A 26,369-nucleotide genomic window follows, 5' to 3' on the forward strand; every position below is an offset into this window, starting at 1 on the left:
ACTGGAAGAAAATTACAGAAGCCCAGTCAGGCCAAAAAGCACAAACCTAACCCATTAGCATGTACAACAGTACTATTGCACATTTTATCCCACAGAGTATCATATGGATATGCTGGAAGATGAGGTTGGACTCCTATTAGGGTCAGTTAGCATATAGTTAAACCTTCTAGATCTTGAAGTACATGCTAGCTGACCCTGATGGGCTCCAACATCATCTCCAGGGCGGCAGATTCATATGATACTCTGTAGGCTAATAGTTCTTCATTTCTGTCTAACAACTGTGGATGATGTATTGTACAGCTACATAATCCCTGTTCTGTGTGTTCTCTCCAAAGTAAGCCCAATCAGACAGCAGCCCAGAACAGATTTCCTTAAAAGGGGACACTATTGCTCAGTGGTAGAACTCATAGTTTACACATAAATAGGTTCAATCAAGGGTCCTAGGTCTCCCCAGCTGGGAAAAATCTCTGCCTACGAGCAACCACCAGCTATAGTAAACAATAAATGGCTAAATAGATCAATGGTCTGCCTAGGTAGATTTCATGTATTCCTTGTGGTGTTGGTGATGATAACTGATACCATAATTTCAGAAGAATTAATACAGTTGTGGATGAAAAGTACAGGACTCTTGGAATAAGATCTAATAGCCATGAGCGCTCCATTAATATGTTGTTGGCTGGTGATCAGAAGAAAATTTAAGATGAGTAAAGCCCTGGAATAGTCTCCCAAAGACAGTTGGGGGAACAAAACAAAAAAAGTGTCAGTGGTTTCAGAGGAAAACTAGATGCATTTCAGAAGAGTAATCTGTGTAGTACAGTGGTACCACGAATTACATCTGCTTCAGGTTACAGACTCTGCTAACCCAGAAATAGTACCTCGGGTTAAGAACTTTGCTTCAGGATGAGAACAGAAATCGTGCTCCGGTGGCACGGCGGCAGCAGGAGGCCCCATTAGCTAGAGTAGTGCTTCAGGTTAAGAACAGTTTCAGGTTAAGAACAGACCTCCAGAACAAATTAAGTACTTAACCCGAGGTACCATTGTATATGAGAAGGGCTGTAGCTGTGAGGGAAAGCACATGCTTTGCATGGAAATGGTTCCGACTTTAATCTCTGGCTGAGATTGACACCTGTCTGATACCCTAGAGAGCTCCTGCAAGTCAGTATAGGCAATAATCAGCTGGAGTAGTGGTTCCCAATTGGGGGTCCGCAGATCCCAGGGGGTCCGCATAACCCACCCAGAGGATCTGTGCCACATACTCATCAACTGTCCAGGACATCCAATTTTAGCTTCCAATTTTCATGTGAGAGCACAGTGCCCCAAACCCCATGAGATTGTGGCCATGGCACCCCAAAATGTGCATTTTGGGGTGCCATGCTCTTGTGAGGGTCATGTGACTTGCACAGGAGCCCGACCTGAAAGACAAGCATCTCGGTTTTGCACTGGAACATGTTGGAGGATATGGTGGCACCATTCACCTAACCAAAACTACCACAGAGATATCAACATTTTCAAAAGTAGGGGGTCAATGGCATGGCTTTTGAAGAACTGGGGGTCCACAGTTCTTAGCTAACTGGGGACCACTGAGCTAGAGGGACCAATGGTCTGACTCAGTATAATCTTCCTGCGTATGTCGAGTTTCAACCAGGGCTGTGCATTTTCTGTGCTAAAAGAACATTTCCATCTGCATTGAGAACATTTAAATGTTCTGATGTGTGAAACATGCGTGTACTTGCATAGTTTGCATAATTCAAACAAATTCTGCCTTTGTTTGAAAGAAAGGCTAAAAGCTAACTGGGACCCTACAACCACCCAAAGAGGCAGTGCATTAGATTACACCTTAATGAATGACCAAGTCCATTCGGGAAAATGTGGTTCTTCTGTTGTGCCCACAAATCCTGGGAGATGGAGCCGGGGTTCAGTAGCCCTTTATGGAGCATAAGAATAAAAACATAATACAGTCTCTGTTGCTATTGTAATCTTGCTGCTGCTTCATATTATTTTATTGTGGATAAATACACATACACCCTATGTGCTTTTAGATTGCTGCCTTTCATTTACGTGGCTTTTCAATTTGTAAACCGCTTTATCCTGGATTGTAAAACTACCTTGCAAAGTGGAAAGGCACAGCTTGCAAAATTAACTAATTAAAAAAATGGATGAATTAAAATGGGATAGTAAAAGGATTTAGTAAGGAAATTGATCCATAAAATGCTAGATTTGAGTTATCTTTTCCAGGAATTAGTATTACAACTAATCTGTGGTCAGTTACAGAAGCATTCCCTTTTCATGGGCTTCATAAATTGCTTTCATCAAAGACTTTGCTAAAATATTCCAAAATCTTTTTATAAAAGTTAAAGATAAAGCCATTAGGCACAGGCACTTTATTGCTTTTTAGGTTTTTAATTGCTTGGACTCCTTTCTTCATTGTAACTTGAGCATCCGTACTTTGTTTATTGCCATCACTTAGCCTGCTATTTTTAGATTAGAAAAAAATATTTATTATATTTTGATCAACATCATTTGGAGTATACCATTTTAGAATACCTTGTGTGCTATCCAGCTATTACTTCATTACTTAATTCATTGAACAAAGTTAAAGACATCAACATGTTTTCTTATTGGTGGGTGAAATCATGATCATTACATTCCCCCCCCCAGCTAGTCTATAAACTAATAATATTTATTGTTTTTCTCATAATTCAAATAATCTCTACCTAGTGTAAAGCATGTTCTGATACATTTCATGTTAATCTAATGTATTCATTGTCAAACAATTTTGTTAGTATTATAAGGGATCTGCTTTTCTTATGAAGGCCTTCTGAATTCTCAGTATCTGTTTCAAAAGGTTTCTTTGTTCATTTCTATGTTGGAATAATGCTTTTTCAAATATGGACAAGTAGTGACAAACACAGTATATGTATGCATGTGTGTATGTATACACACACACACACACGTATATGTGTGTATATCTATATCTATCTATCTGTATCCATGGACAGAAATTTTAGTCATACAGTGGTACCTCAGAACTTGAACTGTAATCCATTCTGGAAGACCATTTGACTTATGAAAAGTTTGAGTTCTAAGGCGTAGTTTCTGATTGGCCAATAGCTAAGTTTTTGCACAGCGGAAGCTGCGTCGGATGTTCATGTTCCCAGGAATGTTTGAAAACCGGAACACTTACTTCTAGGTTTTCAGCGTTCGGAAGCCGAAAAGTTCGAGAATGGAGCCGTTTGAGTTCCGAGGTACCACTGTATTTCTACTGCACACACATACAAATGCTGAATGATTTTTTAACCAAAAAAGATTCAGAAGAAGGCTGAATTTCAAATTACATAAAAATCTTTCCCTTTATAAAAGCAATGGGTCTGGGAAGAGCTGTGAATAAGAAGAGAGAATTGGTGGGTGCTTCTGTCAATGTGCCCATGGGTTGTGGTACACAACATTAGGAATCTCCTCAATTTATTGCTTAATTGATGGTTCAGTATTTACAAACTCTCTAAGCAGCGTGCACCATTAAAACAATAAACAATATGATCAAAACAAAAACATGACATCAATAAAAGCCTATAAAAACAAAATACAGGAATTCAGACAAATAAAAACAAAGTCCAGTCTTATGGATCAGGGAAAGCCTGGGCAAAAAAATATGCCTTTACAAGACATCTGCTGCTTCACATATGGTAGAAAGAAGGGAATCTCATAGTACAAAGACAGTGGCGGAAAATGCCGGTTTTCGGATCATCACTCCATGATGTTCTGTAGGTTTACAAGCCAGGACAACAGGGAAAGCAATTAGAAATCATATGATCCTACCCTCTTCTGGTTTCTTTGAGTTCAGTCTCAGATACGAGCATCACAAACTAAAGCTAGTAAAGGTCACCTGAAAAGATGGAAGTGCACAGTTTGAAAAACTTTAAAAAATAATATCAAAAGCTGTGCTGAGGGGCTGTCATGCAATTGGTATGCTTCAAAATACTTGCTAGCACTTTTTCAGCTGATTCCTGGTTATCTGATTTTGTGCTAAGTTCTAGAAGACTGAGTTGAGTTGACCAGTGCTTTTTCTTCCCCTAAAAAAGTGTTTAGGGGTACTCTAGGAGAGCCAGTGTGGTGTAGTGTTTAAGAGCGGTGGACTCATAATCTGGAGAACCGGGTTCACGTCTCCGCTCCTCCACATGCAGCTGCTGGGTGACCTTGGGCCAGTCACACTTCTCTGAAGGCTCTCAGCCCCACTCACCTCATAGAGTGTTTGTTGTGGGGGAGGAAGGGAAAGGAGAATGTTAGCCTCTTTGAGACTCCTTCATGTAGTGATAAAGCAGGATATCAAATCCAAACTCCTCCTCTTCTTCTTTTTCTTTTTCTTCTTCTTCTTCTTCTTCTTCTTCTTCTTCTTCTTCTTCTTCTTCTTCTTCTTCTCATTTTCCTATTCATATTGAAATACTGCCCCTCAATGAGGCCAAACTTAGATTCACAAAATGCTTAGGGGTATGCGTCCCCCCAGAAAAAACAGCACTGCTTAGGGCTCAGTGCTTGCAGCTAGAGTGGGGTTTGTCTAATACTGACAGATCAGCATTTCACTCTTCTAATTTCACATGTATCCTTGTTTCACCCATAAAAATATGTTCAAGTTTTGGTAACATTCAGTCCACATTTATGGAGCTTTTTCTTTCTTTCTACCGGTACTTTGAGTAGTCATTCTTCAACTTCTCTTTCAGTTCCTACAGTATCACATTGTGTTTGACATGTGGGTCTAATAGTAACCTGAACTCCATGTATTGCAGCTCCTACTAAACACACATAGTCTCTACTAAGTCAAAAAGTTGCATGAGCCACATACCTTTGTAGAGCTCCATTAAACAACACGGCCTGATTAATTTGCACCATCCTAGCTTTCACCTGTGCAGCACATTAAATAGCACAGGCTGTTAATTGGGACAGCTTGCTAAAACTGCCCTACTATATTACACTGTTTTAAATCCCAAAATGTGTTGAGCTACACCTCAATAAATTACACCTTCAGTTAATATACAGAGCCCAGTAATTTCTCAACCTGTTAATTGCACAGTCCACTAGTCATGATGTCTTTGACTTATTGAAAAAGTCTTTACTTATGTACAGTTCAAATTCAGCTAATGGCATCTCATCCACATAGAACAAGGATGGGGAGCCTGCAGCCCTTCAGATGATGACTCCAACTCCCATCACTCCTAGCCAACATAGCCAACAGTCAGCGATGATGGGAGTTGGGAGTTCAACAGTATCTGAAGTCCAAGTCTGACACAAATGATAGGGTCCTGGGTGTTTGTCTGAGCCCATTAGAGGACCAGACAGAGTGTGCCAGTAGCATTTGAGAAAAGGACTTGCAGGAAAGGTGCAGCCTGATAACATAAGGTGCTGCCTTATTCCAGGTCAGACTATTCACTCATCTGTCAGCTTTCCAGAGTCTGGCACTGTCAGAATTTCCACACCAGCTAACAAGAACTAGGGCAGAGTCATTGCTAGGAAAAGGGGAGGGGAAAGATGATGTGCTCTGTTCTATCTTCATTTTACTCTTGGTAGTCCTTGTGATTCTAAAATACATCAGCAAGACTTGTAGCTTATTTTTTAAAATAAAAAATTGCATTCCAAAAGAAAAAACTGAAAGCTTTCAGAATTTTAATGATGAAATGTGAATTCTATAGTATTACATTCACACAAAATATCATTTTAATACTAATTGAAGGAACAATTTTATGCTCCTGAGAAAGCCAGCCGAGAAGCCACTGGGTCCTGCAGATCTTCCTGTATGCGGGTGGCAAGGAAGTCTGCCTCCAGAAGCATCGTCACTGCAGAGCAGAAAGTTCCACCACTGTTGTTCTTACACCATTTGAGCTGCAACCATGATAAGGACTGAAGAATTGCATGTTGGGAACAGACTGGGGAAAGTCTTGGATCTTCAGCATTTCTGTTCCTCCGACATCACCCACCAATAAGGGAGACAAATGATACTAGAGTTGTTTCCCCTCCAACTGAAATCATGGGGGGGGGGGCACCCTGACCAGCATTGGCCTAGCAGGACTTAGGAAGTGGAGGAATGGACTCTCCCCTCCAACCCATGCCTTCATAGGACTGCTTTTCCATTTTCTGATGCTTGTGATAAATTATAATCTAGATTGTTTATGCTAATTTGTTATGAAAATTTGGTTTGGAATAGATAACCTTCAGGTCTAGCCCTCTAATGATATCCTTCTCATTTAAAGAAGCATAGCACTCTAACAATCAACCAAACTGGACTTTCCCCCCTTTACCTTTACCTTTTCTGAAGCTTTTATTGTGGAAAGGTGGAATTTTTATTTTATTTTATGGAGCTAGACCATTTGTGTGTGAGGTGGTCACTTTGCACACAGAGTCTGAAGACAGGAGTGGCCACTGAAAATACAGAGACTGCTGGCAAAAGCGAATCTCTTTAAGAAGGCTTTTTACCCCAAAACCATTGCTTTCATCTTCCCCTGGAAAGTATACCGCTGCTAAAAGTGCACCCTCATTAGGAAGCCCATGGCATTTAATAGCCAGTTTTATATGGCATGAATTATCCCTCTCAAGCTTCCACATAGTTATAAAATGCTTTCTAATTCTCCCTGAATTCTGCTCTCATGCCTACGAGCTATGTTCGCACACCTACTAAAATGAAAAGATCAGTCCCACACAGTATGTCTCTTACATTATTCAAATGCTTTATTGCGGCTTGGATAGGTATAATGCAAACAAACCAAGGATACAAACCTGTGTCATTGTTACGTTGTTGGTTTTTGCCCCCTTTTTTTGGTGTGTGTGTGTGTGTAGCAGCCCAATAACTAGACCACCCCTTCACAGGTAAGAAAGCTATTAAACCCTGTGAATTTTCACAGAGGATAAGGATAGATTAATTTGCCACAGATGTTTCTATAACACCCTGCATGAGAACATTCAGTGTCCCATAGTTTTTCTCCTGTGGTGGTCCAGCATGAGTAGACTTGAGGCTTTAATCTAAAACATGTAAGAAATAGCAGCAGCTGGCTCAAGACTTTCTAGGGAGGTTTTGCTCGGCTATTTGCACTACTTCAAAGCCTTCATGTGCCCTGCATATGTATCCTACATGTAGCAAACATATAAAATGTAAGCGGAGAATGATAAAAGGCCAGTTTTGGAACAGTCACGTAATACTCTTTATCAGCACGACATAGGTCTCCTTCTGCCTCACAACCAGATGAAAACATTCTTATCATGATGGATGCCATGACAGCATACAGCAAAATCTGCCCTCATTTACACCCAGGCAAGCCCCTCAGAAATCGGTGGGGTTCCACAGCTGTAACTTAGGTCAGAATTTGCTTGTAATGTCTTTATTAGTACATCTGCTCTTCATTTTGGTTAGGCCGGTGTGTAGTTTTTGAAGACATGCAAAAAGACGGGTATCAACACCTAAAACATCAGATGCTATTGTGGAGGTTGGGGCATTGGTCTTGTATCTATGTTTACAATTAATATATATGCAGATCTTGTTTTGTAAGAAGTAATTTGGCGAAATTTGGACAGAGATGCTAATTAGAGAATCTAAAGTTTAAGAGTGTGGAAATTATGTATCAACTTTTTTAGTTCATACTTTGAATCAAACTATAATGTTCCTCTTGGCTGGAAATGAAAGATAATTTCTCAGTCAGCCGCAAGCATACACCATAGAATAAGCAATCACAGCATTAAAATGTATACTTTCAGATAGCATTCCAAACACATTTACTATCCCCATAGAAGCATGGGCACTGCTGATAACATAATCTATCTGCACAACCTAAATCTTCGGCAGAGTTTAAAGTGACTTAAATGATTTTTCATTTAACTGAAATAAGCCCCTGCCTCAACTAAATAAATTAGCACCTGTATTCAGAAACTGGAATTTGGGGTGGTGGGCAGGAAAGCCAGTTAATTAATGGATAAGTTCATAGATTTAACTTACTGTTAGCATGGTCTTAGAACCTGCTGTGTTCAAGACATATGGGTTTCAGATGGAATGTGTCAATAATTAGAGCTGCTGTATCACAAAATATGATATGGCACACCTGGTGGACATTCTTGTAGAAAAGATTTTGAAGGAGGGTGTATTCAAACCCCACCTGACAAGTTGAAAACCTGTATAAGAACAATTCTTATAGGCTGTGTGCCTAGCAACTCACCACTCTTAGGACATAAACTGTGGTCGGGATGAAGCTACCCATAAACAGGGAATAAGTTTGATTTCTTTCTTTTTTTTCAATCTTATGGGTAGCACTCCACTTTTCTAAATCCATTTGTGATAATTATTTGTTAAAGTCCACATGAAAATCCATAGCATTTTAGAGAGAATTCCTGCTATCAGAAACATTTTTTATAGAATTTTGTCTAATATACACATTTTTGCAAAGCAATTTCCCCTAAGAGAATGCATTTCTGTATGATAGTTCTCTTAATATATGCATTTTAGGGCACACTTTACCTTTTTGCATGTACATTCTTGTACACATTACTTGGCTGGAGAAGTGCACTGCAAAATTCATAGAAATGTGAATTTTGAAGAATGGCTGTGATCCAGGTTGCATATTGTTTCATAAACTGCAAAACAGATAGCTTTGCTTTTAAATACAAACTGAATTGAATTTATCCCCCATCCTTACCCATAATGCCCTGCATGGAGCTACCACTGAAAACAGAAACCCCACGCTGAGTTATTTCCCCCTGTGTAGATTATGCCTTCCGCACCAAGCCTACACAAGTAGAAGTTGTGTACCTGCTGTGCAGTTGTCGGCAGAGGGCTAGTGAGCCACAAGAATTCAGTTCACCTTTCGGCAGTGAAAGTAAGAAGTAGCTCTGGAAATCAGTGTGAACACATTTGTTTTAAATTGCTGTAAATGAAAAGAGAAACCTGTGTAAGAAATTGCTTAGCAGCTCATATATCAATGTAAACCTATTCTAAATATTATAGTGGATTTATTTCACATTTTTATTACTACAAATTGTAGCAGAATGGGAGCCATATTTTTAAAACTCCTAAACATCTCTCTCTTTTGCTCTTTCTATCTGTCTGGTTCTCTTATAAACACACACACACACACACACACACACAGTCAAGGAAATGCAAGAATATAAAGTTCTGTCCATTTGTTTGTTACAAGGAACCCTTTTCTGTCTCAATGCTGTTTATTATTGTTCTGCGAGATGTGAAGCTACAGGGAGCCAGGCAGAGGGTCTTCTTGGTAGTGGTGTCTGCCCTGTGGAATGCCCTCCTACCAGATGTCAAAGACTTTCCATAGACATTTGAAGGCTGCCCTGTATCGGGAAGTTTTTAATATTTGATGTTTCCCTGTATTTTTATATTTTGTTGGAAGCTGCTCAGAGTGGCTGGAGCAACCCAGTCAGATGGGCAAGGTATAACTAATAAATTGTTGATGTTGCTGTTGTTGGACTACAGTGCCAACTATCCCTTGCCATTGGCGATACTGGCCATGGCTGATGGAAGCTGGAGTTCATCAACTTATGGAAGGCCACAGGTTCCCCATCCATGGTTTACTCCATAAAGAATGGATGCAATTCTGGATTCCTCTTCATTGTGTACAACTATATGCATAGGGGTTCCCTACAGATGTTCTACTGAACAGCCACAGATGGATGGGGTTGAACCTGCTACTGTTATGCTCTACTGTATGTCTCATTCTATGTGCAATAAATGACTAAACAGGGCTTAAGCTATAGCCTCATCTCACAACTTCTTGTTCATGCACTTATTGTTGCAAATGCCAGTGGCATCTTCCAAACAGAAGAACCTTGGATAATTTTCCATTTCAAAAGTAGTACGCCTAAATAAGTAACTATCTCCCAAAGACAAGAAGTCCTAGTGAATTCTTCTGTACCAGCCACTAAAACATCATTGTCTTTGATTATTCATCTTTGAGAATGTATTGCATCACACATAAATATTGCAATCCTGACCTGATAGCCATCTGTAGTTTCTTACATTCCTCTTAAATACCACCTTGATCTGGATGAGAGAGACCAACCCTACCTAGCAATGCATATGTAGATTAAAAATCAAGCACAGTTTACATCGTCTGAAATACTAACTCCAGAAAGTTTGTACTCAAAGTTTTTCTACTCTGTAGTGATTGTTTGCTCCCATCCAGGATTTCAGATAAGATTCCAAACATTGCTCAGGGGTTGGGTATAATTTATTATGACCAGGCAAAAGAGAGACCTAAATTCTTTTGGACTGCAATATCAGAACACAGACCTTGAGAGTTCAAAGGGATAAATCTGCTTCTGTGACTAAATTATCACTGCTAGATAATCTGTAGTTATTGGTGTATTTAGGGAGAGAGTTCTAGTATCATGGACATGGGTGATGCTCAAACCAAAATTACCAAACAATCACTCCATATATATTTGATTGAAAAGATCACTAGAGTAACAGCAACCCTAATTCAATGAATTATTTCCTGTCACTAAGGGCAGTGGCTTGGGTGGGGGGTGCGGGGGAAGGAGAAACCAAGATTTTGTTTCCTGATGACTACAAACTTCACTTGACAAAACCTTCAGTGCCAAATGTGGTTTCCATTTGCTGTTGGGAATTTATTTGTCCATGCCAAAGTTCAGGTGTGCCAGCTCTGTATAATAAGCCATTTGGATGAAAGCTTGGCTAGCTCAAAGGATTTTGATGGATTTTATTGCTGCCTTTTAAGATTATTGTTCAGAAATACCAAGTCTAATTTTGAAATCAATTAGCCATGCAGCCTGATGAGGTGTTTGCCCAGCTCAGGTTCACACCCGCTGTCTGCAGATTATTGTTAAGTTGAGTCAGGTCCCTAGTGGAGCTCTGTTTGCAGGCATCTGGTAGACACATGTCCGATGTCCTCCCAGAATGCTGCTGATGGTTTAAATAGCTAACCCTAATGAAGAAAGCCTAGCAAGTTTGCTGCTGTTTGCCAGCAAAACATGCCTTTTACAGTTCTCTTAACTTTTCCATGGCTAGGGAATACCTCGGGAGCTAGAGGCTGAAACAGATGTAAGGAGGGTGGAATCTAATTGCCCACTATCAACAGATCAAAGGAAATGGTCTTCAATTCCTCTGTCTTCCTGATGGTCATGAAGTTAGAATGATATCATTCCCAGAAGTGCCACCTCTTGAAGGGAACAACATCTCTTGACACCAGCTGCTCTCGTTGCACAAGGTGAAAATTCCGCTTTCCTGGGGCAATATTTCTGGGATACATGCCAAAACCATGGACGATCCCATACTGTTCAAAGGGGGTGGCAGGTTGTAAAACCATCCACACTACTGACCAGCCTCCATTCACGCTTGGATATGCTAAGCAGTCCTCTCTCCCATCAGTACTGCAGAATTTAAAGTCATTGCAAAATGTCACATGTTATGCCAACAATAAATGGATTAATAAAAAGGATATTTTTTTGCAGGCAATTCTATGTACAAGTTGACATTAGCTCCCCCCTACCTCTCAGAATATCTCCTCTCCCCCCAATATACACTGTATAAATGAGTGTGACCTTGCTTTTGTGCACCTTTCATTCATTTCAGTGGGGCTGATGCAGGAGAAATCCCCACAAGAATATTTATAACAAACCCAACATTTGCAGGGTTTCCCACTAACCAGAATAAAGAATAGGATGCTTCATCAGCAGAGGCTAATGGAAATGAAAAGAAGTGACTTATGCACGCGCACGCACACACACACACACACACCATAGTGTTCTCCAGAAAAGTGGGTGAGGTGCTATGGGATAGAGGGAAGCCATAGGGAGGAAGGTAATTGGTGGGAATAATCTTAATCCTTACATTACTAGAGGCTTCTAAAGGGGGGGGGAGCCATTCTATGGGCAGAAAAACAGAAGCTGCATACAACCAAACATAAGCGAAATTACGTTTAATCTATTTCTGTGAGAGAATTTAGGGAATTTGAAGTGTGAGGCCTAGGATGATAAACTCAGTTCAAAACAAAACGGAATCCAGAACTTCCTGAGAGCAGGTGGCACAAAGGAACAATCCCCCAATCCTGAATAAAATTGGTGATATCTAACATTAGTCATGCTCCAAGTAGACCTGTTAAAATCAATGGACGAGTTATTTACTACCCTAAATTGTTAGAGCTTAAGGAAAGCCCTCCTAGATCAGCTTACAGGTTTGTCTTGCAGATTTGCAAGCCTCAAGGCAGGGACTGTCTTATTACTGATTTTTTTAAGGCAGCCTGGGATCCTTTTCAGTTGAAGAATGGGCTAAAAAAGAAGAAGCCTGAAATACATAAGTTCAGCCTTACTGTATATCCTCCAGTCTTTATGCTGTTAGAGCCCTCACACATTTCAATGGGCTGTTCATCTCAAGTATGTTTTACTAAGAACTGGTTCACACATAGTCATGGCATGTGGCTGGGTGCAGAAGCCTGCCTGGGGCTCTCACACCACCGCCCCATTGTGCAAAGAATTGTCAGTATGGAGTGGGACCTGTGCAATAAATGTGCACATGAGTAGGTGCATATACTCGTTTCATTGCCAAGAAACAAAAAGTGAAGCATGAAATATGCTTAGTATGTAACTGTGCAGGCTACTAGTCACACTAGGTAGCTATTAGTCAGTGGTCTTGCTTTATTAGCAAGGAAGTTTATTAGAGAAGAAAGGATCCTGGATACAGCCCACTGGGAACTTTGGTAACATAAACTCCATTATGGATTTGACAATGAACATTGAAGAAACTGATATTTGGGGTCAACCTATGTTAGGTAGAGTGAGGTGGCCAATTGATTTTGGATGTCATGAAATTGTTATTTAATTACTTATAATTGCACTTTTACTGCTGGGAACAGAAAGAGGTGCTTGTGGGATTTTCTGCCTCAGGTGTCAAAATAACTTGGCCAGCCTTGAATACAATGTACCTTGGCTGTTGGGGTGATGCTGCTGTTCCAGCTTCTACCTCAGGCAGCAAAATGTATTGCGCTAGCCTTGGCGATATAAACACACCCAATAACTTTAATTTCTGATTTGGGGCCCAAATAAAAGAGTGTTGCAAAGTAGTGTAGTAGTTTTCCTGCAGCACTGACTGAAAGAGACTGCCTCATTTCCTTACTTTCTGTTAGGTCTATTAGGCATTGCAATGTGTTTTTTATGAGCTTTATTAAGAGGTTTTAAAAATATTTTACTAGGATAATTTTCATTTTTATAAGGGTTTCGGTTGGTTGCATTTTACTTAAGTCTAGTTTTTCTTATTAAGAAATATTGTGGTTATTTTTAGTATGTGCCATTAACATTCTTCATCCAGGCTCAACAACTGTCCTATGAGAGTCAAAGCATTAGCAGAAATCTGTATTTAGTGGCAAGGTCAGCGTATCATGCCTAACCAGCTTCGCCCATTAAAACTGGTGACACCGAAATCCAAAATAAACAGTGTGGAAGCACATAAGAACAAACTCAATGGGTCAGTTTTCAGGTCCACCAAGTCCATGACAGTATGATGTTGATACTGATGATCTTGGATCCAGATGATCACTTCCACAAGTGGAAGGCATCCAATGGAGTAAATAGGGAGGTGGTTTTTATTTTTGCAGAATCCCTGTTCACCTTGTAGCCACCCCTTCACCACATCCCCGCAGTTCTAGAGGGGGCCCCAAGCCTCCCAAACAGGCTACCCAGGGCAGGGGGGGGGGGGAGAAATTTACAACAAAGGAAAAGAAGCCCCCCTCCCCTTTGTCCAGTGGGATTCAAGCAATCATTAATATTATTTATCTTCGTAGCACATTTTCAGAATCCAAGCATGCTTTTATTTTGATATTAGTGGTATCAACGTGGTGCACTGTTTAATGTTACACAGCACCGGTAATTCTGGCTCAGTCCATTGAGTTTGCTGCAGCTGACTAGTGGCTAAGAATGAAGCATCACTCTTAATGGAGAAGACACTAGCAACAATCCAGCAGAGAGCTAGACTGATTTCAAACCATTGATTTCAGTGAGATTCGGAATGTACATGGTTAGGCCCTGGAGTTTAGCCATTGATTTGTCATTCTTTACTACTATGTCATTGCTAAACTACTTAACCGTAGATTTTATTGTCTGTAATAACAAAGTACTGGGAGTTCAATCTTATAAAGGAAAACATATATTACTTCAGTAATCTATAATTCATTGTAGTGATTTGACAGAATGTGAAAACTCATGCCTTATGGTTCAGAAAGCAGCAATTGCATTGTTAGCCCCCATTTATCAGTATAAAGCTGGCTAATTTAGCTGACTGGCTGATTTATAAATTGATAATTTACATTGGGTTCAACATCCTAATTTAATAATGGGATCACATATGGATGGTTTGAAAAAGTTGCATTCTAGTTGGTTAAGACTATAAGCATGCCCTTATTAAGATAGATTATCTCCTTCTACTTGCTCTTTAAAAGGAAGGACAAAACAAATTATATATCTCATTCATTCTACCTGACAGAAAGGCCATGTTTGCCTATAACCCCCTCTTCTATTAATATTGAATACATGGCTAGCCACATCATTCATTCTCTTGCTAACCTCCATGATGTCATAATCTTTTGCAGCAGTAAGCACTTGTTAGGGTCTGCAGACATTTGGGGATCACCATAGGGAGTCAGACTACTGGAGTGAAATCAACTAATAAATCTACCAGGTAGGTTTGTAACAGAAGTTGAGAAGGAATACAAACAGGGATTTTACTGGATATTTCACACTGAGTGAGTCCCTCGGTACAGGAGATTTTGCAGTCAATTTACGTTTCTAATTACTGAACATGAAAATTACTAACAGTGTAAGTACATTAGTTCCTTTCACGGCCTAATCCTAAAAATTAAGCAAATAAAGCCTTAGGATTGGCTACCAAGAATATGGATCTAAAACAAGTCAGCCATCTGGTTTGGTTAGAAGCAGCATGTTCAATGGCAAATTTCCTTGTGGTGTTGCTTCAAAGGCTGTTTCTGCACAATGTGTTGCATTCTTTGGTAAATTTCTGGTTTTTACAAGATCTTGAGTTGTATCCAAGTTCTGCTCGCTCAAGACTGGACACCTGATGTTCTCTACACAAGGCAGCCCCCTCTGCACCTGAATATTGCTTTCTAAGGTTTGGGGGACCTTCAAGACCAGAATGGAATATAATGTGCAGGGATGCAGGAAGTAGAAGGGGCTTTTGAAAATCAAATGGACCACCTTGCATGTGTGGAAGACCTTTCCACTAGTGCAAAGCTTATCTTGGGTACAACCCCTCACTCCCTGGTATGACTTGAGCTACTGAACCTGCCTCCTGAAAGCTTCAGGCTCCCATGTAGTTCTTGCTTCTAGTTCTTCATTACATTCCTTAAGCCAAGAATGGGCAAAGGTGAATGTCCATATGAAAAAAGATTGAGTGGGAGAACCATTAAATACATTCAAAGGATAGCTTTTTGTAGAATATGGAAAACTGAAGTGAAGAGCATTCTGTGATATTCTTGGGAAAGAGAGTTTGCACAATAAGATTAATTATTGGAATATATTATGAAATGCATTCTCTTGCATGTGAAAGTTCAGTAAAAATTACTACAGATCAAAGGTCTCATGAATAATCTTTTTTAAAAATGGTGGTCAAATAGGCAGCCAAGGGTCAGAGTTTTTTCTGCTTTTCTGTTTTGGATGGAATAGAGAGCAGTGTAGAAAGCTCATGAAAAAAAGTAATATGGTTTTCTATAAATATCTGTTTTCATTTGCTTCAGTCTTGTCCAGTCAATGCTAAATTTAACAAAGTGTATGTATTTACCTTTATCTACACATTACCTTAGATAACTTATAAAAAGGATTGGACAAATTCCTGCCAGAGAGACCTATCAATGGGTCTCAGCCATGAGAATCCACATTGAACCTTCAGGATCAGAGTATCTTTGATTGTTGTCCCCCACACCCTCACCCTTGCAAGCTGGTGCCTCTGGCTTGTGCAGATCAGCCCTTGTTGACTCAACAGGAGCACCCTTATTTCCATTGTGTATTTGCTGAAATGGCTGAATTACAATAGGCAAACAGGAGCACCTATTGGATGGTTCCAACCTTCACAAGATATACAGTAGTTCAAATTACTCCAAATTCTCATCAGTACCTCCTAGAGCTGTAAAAACCCCCCAATGAGCAATACGTCATACTAATATAAGTACTACAGTTATAAACAATTCCGAGAAAACAATGACTCACTCTTCAAAAGACTGAGCCTGTGAACTATTGCTTGTGGTTACAAGACATTGCAGATTAACAGTTGATTCATTATGTTGATGAAATGTCAGAATATTTACATCAGTGCAAACCCAAGATTTTCCTGGGTGTTTATGGAGAGAGAGAGAGAGAGAGAGAGAGAGAGAGAGAGAGAAGCATTGGCATTATTAGTAGGACATGAGTAACTTTCATTTAATTCCTTGCCATTGTTGTACTCAGTGGTACAACATTTGGCTAAAATTCCCAGCAATTAAAGGAAAGTTAATTCAGGCACATTTATCAAGGAAGGTTCTTCATAAAACTAATAACTTTTACTCCTAGATATTGGCCTTATCCACCAAACTGGCCTTACAACTAGGGGATGTGGGTGGTGATGTGGTCTAAATCACTGAGCCTCTTGGACTTGCCAGTCATAAGGTTGGCAGATCAAATCTGCGTAACAGGGTGAGCTCCTGTTGCTTTTCCCTACCTCCTGCCAACCTAGCAGTTCGAAAGCATATCAGTGCAAGTAGATAAATAGGTACCACTGCAGCGGGAAAGTAAACAGCATTTCCATGCACTCTGGCACTCCTCATGCTGTTCTGTTGTGCCACAAGCGGTTTAGTCATGCTAGCCACAAAACCTGGAAAAGCTGTCTGTGGACAAACGCTGGATCCCTTGGCAGAGATGAGCGCTGTACCCCATAGTTGAATTCGGCTGGACTTAACTGTCCAGGGGTCCTTTGCCTTTGCCTATATCAGTGCAGAAATATTATTATACACCAGTTGTTGTTGTTTTGTTTTTTTTATGATTTGTGATATTGTGTGTGTTGACGCTGGTCTGTGACCGTATTAATAAATTCATTCATTCATTATTATACACCAGTGACAAGGTTTAATTACTTGAATATGTGAACACTGCTATCATTTTTTTTAAAAAAATCAGAACCCTTTGACAGCTGATGGTCACTATTTTTAATTATTTATTAAATTTGTATACTACCCTTCATTTGCAGGTTTCAAGGTGGTTCACAGCATAAAAACTATTATTGAGGCATCACCTAAAAAGGTGTAGAAAAGACCCATTCCTACTCAGTATGATATAGGATAGTCACATGTGTCTGCACACCAATAGTAGGTGAAACCCTGGGCTAGAATACAGTACATGAAAATGCTATATAGGCAGAACAGCTCGGAATGTAGCAGGTTTTTAACTAGGGGGCTGGCAGTATTTAGGTCACTCAGTGTAGAACTAAGCAACATGTTGCAATTATCGTATCTTAATTCCCCTCCACCACTGCATAAACAACTCCTTATATCTTGCCTTGCCTAAGATTAATTTATGTATAATGTGCTTTTGATTTTCCTTTGGCATTCTTTGTGGATTATGCTTATGTCTTTCATAAACTAAAACGTATCCCCTGTTTTCTGGTTTAAAAAACACACACACCAAAACCCTTCCAAACTGATTTCAGCCCCTGGTCATATTTGGGTGTGCCCTCTTGCTCACAGAGGCAAATTAAAGACTGTACTTTCACATAGATCTGATTCATTTGAATGCAGTATGTAAATACTTCAATGGGATGTGTATTGCAGTCATGCAAAATGGTTTCTGTTCTGTTGAAAATGGGGCTGAACTGAAATGCAATCCCCATTTCTCACTGAGCATGGCTAATGAGGGCTGCCAATCTCCACACACACACACACACACACACACACACACACACAACAAATGCTAGAATCCTAGAATGACAATATGTGATTTCTGGGAACAGTAAGAGCCTTGAAATTCACCTCATACCATCAAGATGTAAAAGAGAGGAGGCAATTTGAACTCCTCCTTTGTTGGGAATCCCACCAATATTTAGGGTTGAACATCTATGAAAGTTTGGCCATGCTCTAGTATAAAGTAAAACACTATGTTCAGTGGAGCCAGCATGATTTAAATTCAGCTTCACAGATATAACAGCTGGTTCCTAATGATGCACTCCTTAAACCGCTTATTCTTCTTTATGGCTAATGTGAATAAATTGTTTCAAGGCTGTGGTTTCAATTAAATCTTTTATTTTCAGCCTACTTTAAAAGGGGAAAAAAGAAATCTTGGGAAAGGAAGACCTGCCTAGTTGACTAGTGAAATCCATCATGCACTGTCATAATACTTTGCTACCATTGCTGAATTTTGTTTAGAATAATATGGCCTTAATGCCCCCATCCCCAGCTGAATTGCTCAGACTGGTAGTAGATTAGAGGAGAGAGAGGTGCCAGTATTATCTGTGTTAGTGCTCCAGAGGTCACACTACACTAACAAGACTGCCCTCCATCAGGAATGACAGAATCCAGCTGCTGAGATTTAGCTGGGGCTTCCTGTGGAGCTACAGTCATCCACATATACTAGAGATGTGTTGGAAACAAGCAAGCATTCTGCCCACTTATTCTCCTGGCTCTTTCTTATTACTATTTTCCAAGAAATACCAATAAGTGCCAATGCATGTGAAATTATTTACCTCTTTAAGCCTGGGGCCTTTTAAGGTCCCATGTATTTGAAGGTCACTGAAATGGAAGCTTAATGTACTTATAAATCCTCCCTTTTCATTATATGGAAGCTGAATATACTTTTAAATCCTCCATTTTTATTATATTCAAGGAGAATCAGCCAAATATTTTCTTAGTGCTGAGTATGGTGCCCCACACTTTTATTTTAATTTTATTTATTTTTAATGATAGTCAGATGATTTAATGGATTCTTTTAGAAAATGACCTGTTATCATCCATTATTTGTTAACATGCTGTTTACAGCCAATTAAGGTATTTCAGTCTACACACGGCCTTTAATTTGCCATGCCACCGTTATTTTTCAGAACATATCACACACCGAGAAGGGTCTTGCTTGGTTTATTTAAACATGCTTAAGCTTTTCAAACAAGGTTCCTTCACATGGCAGGGAAGAGAAATCACATTAGCCAATAGAGGGCACTGAAGTTTTCAGCTGATTGCAGATCAGGAGCAAACCATTCTGCTAATATAAACCTGGTTTTCTGAACATTTTTAATTGGCAATGCTCATTGGGTTGTAATTGGTTCAGAGGGTTTATTTATAACAGTTAGTTTGCATAGCTGTGATGTGAAAATTTAGAGCATGCCTGTCCATTCATGTTGCCATTTCATAAGGTAATAATTACCATGTATTTTGCATATGACCCCATTATTTATCAGGGATCATAGAATCATAGAATCATAGAGTTGGAAGAGACCACAAGGGCCATCGAGTCCAACCCCCTGCCAAGCAGGAAACACCATCAGAGCACTCCTGACATATGGTTGTCAAGCCTCTGCTTAAAGACCTCCAAAGAAGGAGACTCCACCACACTCCTTGGCAGCAAATTCCACTGTCGAACAGCTCTTACTGTCAGGAAGTTCTTCCTAATGTTTAGGTGGAATCTTCTTTCTTGTAGTTTGGATCCATTGCTCCGTGTCCGCTTCTCTGGAGCAGCAGAAAACAACCTTTCTCCCTCCTCTATGTGACATCCTTTTATATATTTGAACATGGCTATCATATCACCCCTTAACCTCCTCTTCTCCAGGCTAAACATGCCCAACTCCCTTAGCCGTTCCTCATAAGGCATCGTTTCCAGGCCTTTGACCATTTTGGTTGCCCTCCTCTGGACACGTTCCAGTTTGTCAGTGTCCTTCTTGAACTGTGGTGCCCAGAACTGGACACAGTACTCCAGGTGAGGTCTGACCAGAGCACTATTACTTCCCTGAACAGTTGCACTATTACTTCCCTTGATCTAGATGCTATACTCCTATTGATGCAGCCCAGAATTGCATTGGCTTTTTTAGCTGCCGCATCACACTGTTGTCTCATGTCAAGTTTGTGGTCAACCAAGACTCCTAGATCCTTTTCACATGTACTGCTCTCAAGCCAGGTGTCCCCCATCTTGTATTTGTGCCTCTCATTTTTTTTGCCCAAGTGCAATACTTTACATTTCTCCCTGTTAAAATTCATCTTGTTTGTTTTTGCCCAGTTCTCTAATCTGTCAAGGTCGTTTTGAAGTGTGATCCTGTCCTCTGAGGTGTTAGCCACCCCTCCCAGTTTGGTGTCATCTGCAAATTTGATCAGGATGCCCTTGAGTCCATCATCCAAGTCGTTGATAAAGATGTTGAATAAGACTGGGCCCAAGACAGAACACTGTGGCACCCCACTAGTCACTCTTCTCCAGGATGAAGAGGAACCATTGATGAGCACCCTTTGGGTTCGGTCAGTCAGCCAGTTACAAATCCACTGAGTGGTAGCATAGTCAAGACCGCATTTTACCAGCTTCTTTACAAGAATATCATGGGGCACCTTGTCAAATGCCTTGCTGAAATCAAGGTAGGCTACATCCACTGCGTTCCCTTCATCTACCAGGCTTGTAATTCTGTCAAAAAACGAGGTCAGGTTAGTCTGACATGACTTATTTTTCAGAAATCCATGCTGACTATTGGTGATCACAGCATTCCTTTCTAGGTGCTCATAGACTGTTTGATAGTCCTTTCCCTTCCCTGACTGTCAGCCCTTGGAAAATCACTGGGTGGTATTCAATTCTTGTCCTTCTCAGAACAGACGCATTGAAGGACAAGGCTATACTAGGTTTATTAATTTCAATGTGCTTACTCTGAGTGGGAATTAAATAGCTCAGTTGGTTAGAGTATGGTGCTTATAATGCCAAGGTTGCAGGTTTGATCCCTGTATGAAACAGCTGCATATTCCTGCATTGCAGGGGGTGGACTAGAGTATCGTCAGTGTCCCTTACAACTCAATGATTCTGATTCTAGGAATCCACTGCCTGTCTTTTGATTCAGAGGGATACATTATTTGTGTTGGTGCCAATTGCTAGTATCTTTATTATTCAGGATTTACGACTTCCAGCCTGATCCTGAGCCCACTTTATTTCAGCCAGTGGACTTTATGTTTCAGTGGGATCTATGCACTTAGAGTCCAGCATAAAGAAGCTCCATCAACTTAGTCATCCTGTTCCATATTTACATACTGAAACTGCTGCACTGTAATCACTGTCTAATGTACCAAACCTTTCATTAACGGAATCCACCAATGAGTAAAACAAAAAACAAAAAAAGCTCGTGATACAATGAAATAATAAACTAGACCTGACATACAGTTAACTGGAGTCTTCTGTGTAGGGCAATTTAAATACAACATACATTACCATAAAGGCACACTAGAAGGAAGGAAACTTGTTAAAAAGAAAGACAGAAATTTGCTGTATACGCCTACTAATTTTCATGTGAAACAGACCGAAAGCAAAACCACATGAGAAGGAGAAGGTGACTTTTGAAGTCATTTGTCCACATTTGTTTTAAATATTCCAAACCTAACATTTGCTTCTCCAGTACTTCTTGTATAATTCCATGAAGATGAAAGAGGGATTGTTATTATGCCTCAGACATAGAAAGTAAAATATGGCCATCAGAGCAGAAAATGGATTTTAAGTCCTTCTTGTCTCACAATGCTTCCTAGGATGGATAACTGAATCGTTTGTACTTTTATATCCTGAAATTCTTGTAATGATCAGTACATTGAGCCTAGCTATTACACTGGTGTAGTTCCATGCATTTTAATATGACTTTATTTTAATATGACATTTAATATGACTTTATTTTAATATTTTAATATGACAGCATACCTGAGAATCATTCATCTCCTTAGGAAGGGTTGTGCTTGGGTTTTAGAACAAAGACTATTTGGTCTTCTGTGCAACTGTGTTAAAAATGACTATTATTTTGGCTTCAATAGATTTGACAACATTATGGAGAAGATACTAACTCTACACTCATGATATCAACCTGGCAACACCAGCTGTTCCTCTTAGTGAAATAGCAACATGGAAATGTCCCTCCAAAGTGTTTAATGAATCCCGGTTTCTAAAAGTGTATGCTAAGGGTTTACTGAAGCAATGGCGGGGGTGGAGGGGAATGTCAGGGTATGAATGTTAAGTGTATGGTTAATAAGCTATCTCTCATTATCTTGATAATATATGTAACATTAGAAGTATACTCCTTATCTTGAGGTACATTCAAATGACATTAAGTCATTCCTGAATCAGACCAAAATGGTAAGGAAAAAGGTCACTTCATGACATCTGCAGGGATATATATGGTGTGAAGGAACATGAGGCCACCACCCTGGTGAGGCTAAGCAGTTCTGAGTTTACTCAACGCATGGAAGCTACTTCTGCACCACACTGGGTTCCATGGCAGAAGAAGGGTGGGGTATATACTGTACGTAAGATAATAAATAAGTCAAATAAATCATTGAGAAAGGAATACTCACATTCTTGGCCAATCTCTTCTGTCTGAGATGAAAATTTCAGTGTTGAGTAAGCTAAAGACTGCTGCTAGCTATGAATAAGAGTTAACTTGACTAAGTCCAGGTTGTAGTGGGTTCAAAATATCATTGATGAGTACTCTAGATATAAATAAATGGCAAGCAAGAGAAAGGTACAGAACCATTTCCCAGTGCTGTGAGTAAAAGTAGATGTAATTTAATCCAGCTATGGCACAAACCCAAGTAGGCTATATTAACCGAGTAGGGGTCTGTCTCACGATAATAATAATAATAATAATAATAATAATAATAATAATAATAATCTGCTATGAAAGATTCTTGGAATTCTGGAATTATATCCAACTATATATATATATTAGTTATAGCAAGGTAGAATGCGCCTCATGTGTTTAATCTTGTGAGACAAAACATTCTTTTTAAAAATCTGGTTCTTGCATTGTGTAGATCTGCAACCATGGTTTGTGCTATTTGGTAGTCAGGCTTCTGTTCTGATAATGGGAGCCTCTGTTTGTTTAGACTGTGTAGTTCTTCCATCTAATTCACCCTGGCTCCAGTGTCACACATTCAAACTGCTGTCAATGGAAAATTCACATTTCCCTGAAAGGCTTAAAACAGCAAACCCTATGAACTGAAATTATCTCCTCTTAAAGGTAATTATGCCAGAACACTTGAGAAAGGGATTGCTTAAGCTCATGTGTTCCTTCAACTCTGTGTGTTGCCTTAAAATGGTTTGAAATTGTACAACTGGTGTCTGTGTGTGGGGGTTTTATTTGTTTGACTAGGCCTTTTGACAATATTTTAGTCTCAGTGGAACTTGAGATGTTGCAACCACTGCAGTTATTTCAATAAACTCATGAATCAGGAGTAATTCTTATAATGAAGTTCCACTTCTATTTCCTAAAACAAAGCATGTATGTATGTATGTACACACACACACACACACACACACACATACAGTGTGTGTATTGGCTTTTTCAAAAGAAATATCTAACTTAATATGGCTGCAATCCTATGCACAATTAGGAATAACCTGTAGCGTATCTGGAAGTCCTACTGAACACAGTTCGGACTTACTTCAATGGTACAATATTCTTATTAACTAGGAGATGTGTGCCTGCTGGCATTGCTCACCAAAGCTGCCAACCCACCTTTTACAGCTCACCCCATCTCTCTTGTCCCTTATAGCTTGCCCAATAGCCACCATCCATTCCAGCTCACCAAACCCACCCTCTCCTTTCACAATGCAGTAGCAATTCACGAGGTGGCCTGTGTAAGGCTCTGTTTCTCCCCAGTTTCTATGGGTCACTGCTGCTTACTGAGAGGGGGAGTGTAGAGGTGCAGAGAGCTCTAAGACGTGTGAAGGCTTTTGTGTGGAACATATTATCCCACCCACATACATTAGCTCCATACAAAGCAGGATTTTGGCCATGCAATTAATTCTTGGGCCAATCTTTAGTTGTAACTTAACTCAGGCCGTGTTCCCTTCTGGATGATCTGTGCTGGACCAAAGTCTGCCTCTGAATGTAAACTTATACAAGGTTTGCAGGCGGAGCAAGCTGTTCATGGTTTTTATTTTTATGTTTCAGGGGCAGGGGAATAAATTAATTATGAGAAAGGTTTCATGAACGAAACTGATAAAATCATCAGTTTTTGCAACCCTGAAAGTAACCAAGAAACTTTTCAGCTGAGCCAATTATTAGCCTGGTTGCTCTGAGAAAATCCAAATTTCACCATGCTATGCTTCAGTGTAGCCATCTGGGACATTTAGTAAATGAGCAGATTCTTGTTAAAGCCAGATGCTTGTATCTTAGCTATGCTATATTGGGGGAAAAGTAGTTACCTGCTCTCTTCCTCTTCTCCAGTCAGTTCTCAAATACAAGCAGATGGAAATCTTAGAGGTATTTCTTTCACCCATTTAGTGGGCCTCATATACCAAAACCAAGCAGTTATGTGGACAACTTAAAATGCACAGGGGTATATCTGATTCCTAAATACTTCACATCTGTCACATGGAATATTTTTGAATTGTGCAGTGTGTTTTGTGCGTGAGTCCAACTAACTGGAAACATTCATTTTGCTAAAATGTCAGTTACATATATCTGGGTATATCTAAGTGGCCCTCATTTTGGAAACTATGGATGCTCTTCTCATGTAACACTTCCAGCCCCAAGAAATCAAGATATGCACAGTACGATCATGTCTTGCACAGGAGTTACATCCTGGGGATGGCACAAATATACGAAAATGCAAATACAGAAAGAGCACTTGAGCTCTCAGGCTTGCTTACCAGGCTCTGGGATGCTCTTGTGAGATCTCCCTGGGCTGTCCAAGTTCCTGTGAGAGCATCCCAGAGCCTGTGGAAGGGCATCCCAGAGCCCAGGGTGCAAGTCTGGCAGCTTAAAAGCAATTTCTGTGCTGGAAAAACCTAGGGCAAAAAAAACTTTTAAGCTCCCCATCTTGCATGTAATTAATTTGTGGGATTTCAACTGGCCAGCTTTCAACCATGTAATGTCGAAATTGCACAAGTGAAGGACACACAGGATGTGACTGTTCTGCATGCTGGTTCCTCACTGTGGCTAGCAGGGACCGATGCAGCTGTACAGACTACATGTAGAGTTTGTATGGGCAGAGGAAGATGCATTGTTAACCAGAATCACAGGCAGTTGCCCCTTAATGGAGGTTGCTATTAGGGGTTTTTCAGACAGCATTTTGTCATTGATTGGAGTGGTCAGTCTTGTGCCAAACTAGAAGTGATGGAAATAACCTTTGAAAACAGAAATTGTTGGGACTATGGTGGCTGTTTAAGCAGCACTCTGTTATGTTGTGGTGAAAGTTTCATTGGAAAACCAGCATGGAGATAGGGTGAAATCCCTTTCCTTCAGCGTCATTGCCCCAATCTGATCTGCTATTAAACAGATAATATTGTTATCAAACTTTTAGCTCATGGGAGATCTGGTCACAGATCTCTTGCAGCCATGGAGCCCTCATCATATTACATATAAACACTAAAATGGTTTTTGATTTTTAATGGGCAAAAGACATCCACTCACATCATCTAAAATACATAGATGCCCCAATACACAGTCTTGGCTGCTGTGAGTATGTATAGTGGATTAGGGCCACAGGTCATAGCCAAGTGTTATTTTCAATGTTGAGAAATAGTTGAAACTCTTATCTGGAACAAAAGATATGATATGTTAAGAGCTTCCTGTCTGGAAGAGTCTCTCTCTCCCCATCCCACCCAAAATATGCATTTATTCACCATCTGACATGCGGCTGAGCCAGATAATGATTTCACATGAAATAATCCTGTCCCATCTAAACCCACAAAATGCTTACAATTTCAGGGTCAAATGATGCAAACTTAGAAATTCAGAAGACGTCATTTGCTGTATCTCATAAATCAGCTACATTTTGCTGGAGATAAATAGATGGATTTTATGCTTGGTATAAACAGAACTTGATGTTAACTTGTATAGCTTGGAAGAAAGCACTTTTAAAAAAACTTGCAGATTTTTAAAAAAAAATTAAAAAAAGAACATGCAAAAGTACTTAGTAAATATAAAGGCACTTCAAAATGTTGCAAATACTTCTGGATTTGGGCTGACAAGTCTTTCATTGACCTCCCTACATTTGGAGACAGTGACCTTGCTACCTTCTTGTGCAAAGTCTTCTTGTGTGATTCCATGATGACCAGAAGCAGATTAAATGATGGTGATTCAATAACTATATAAACATGAGCTTCCTTTGTCTACAGCAGCTTGGCTCCTAAGATAAGTTCTTTCACAGAAGAAAAGTTTGCTATTCCCTGAA

This window comes from Podarcis pityusensis (assembly GCF_964106645.2).
Source record: "Podarcis pityusensis genome assembly, chromosome: 9".
Taxonomy (NCBI): Eukaryota; Metazoa; Chordata; class Lepidosauria; order Squamata; family Lacertidae; genus Podarcis; species Podarcis pityusensis.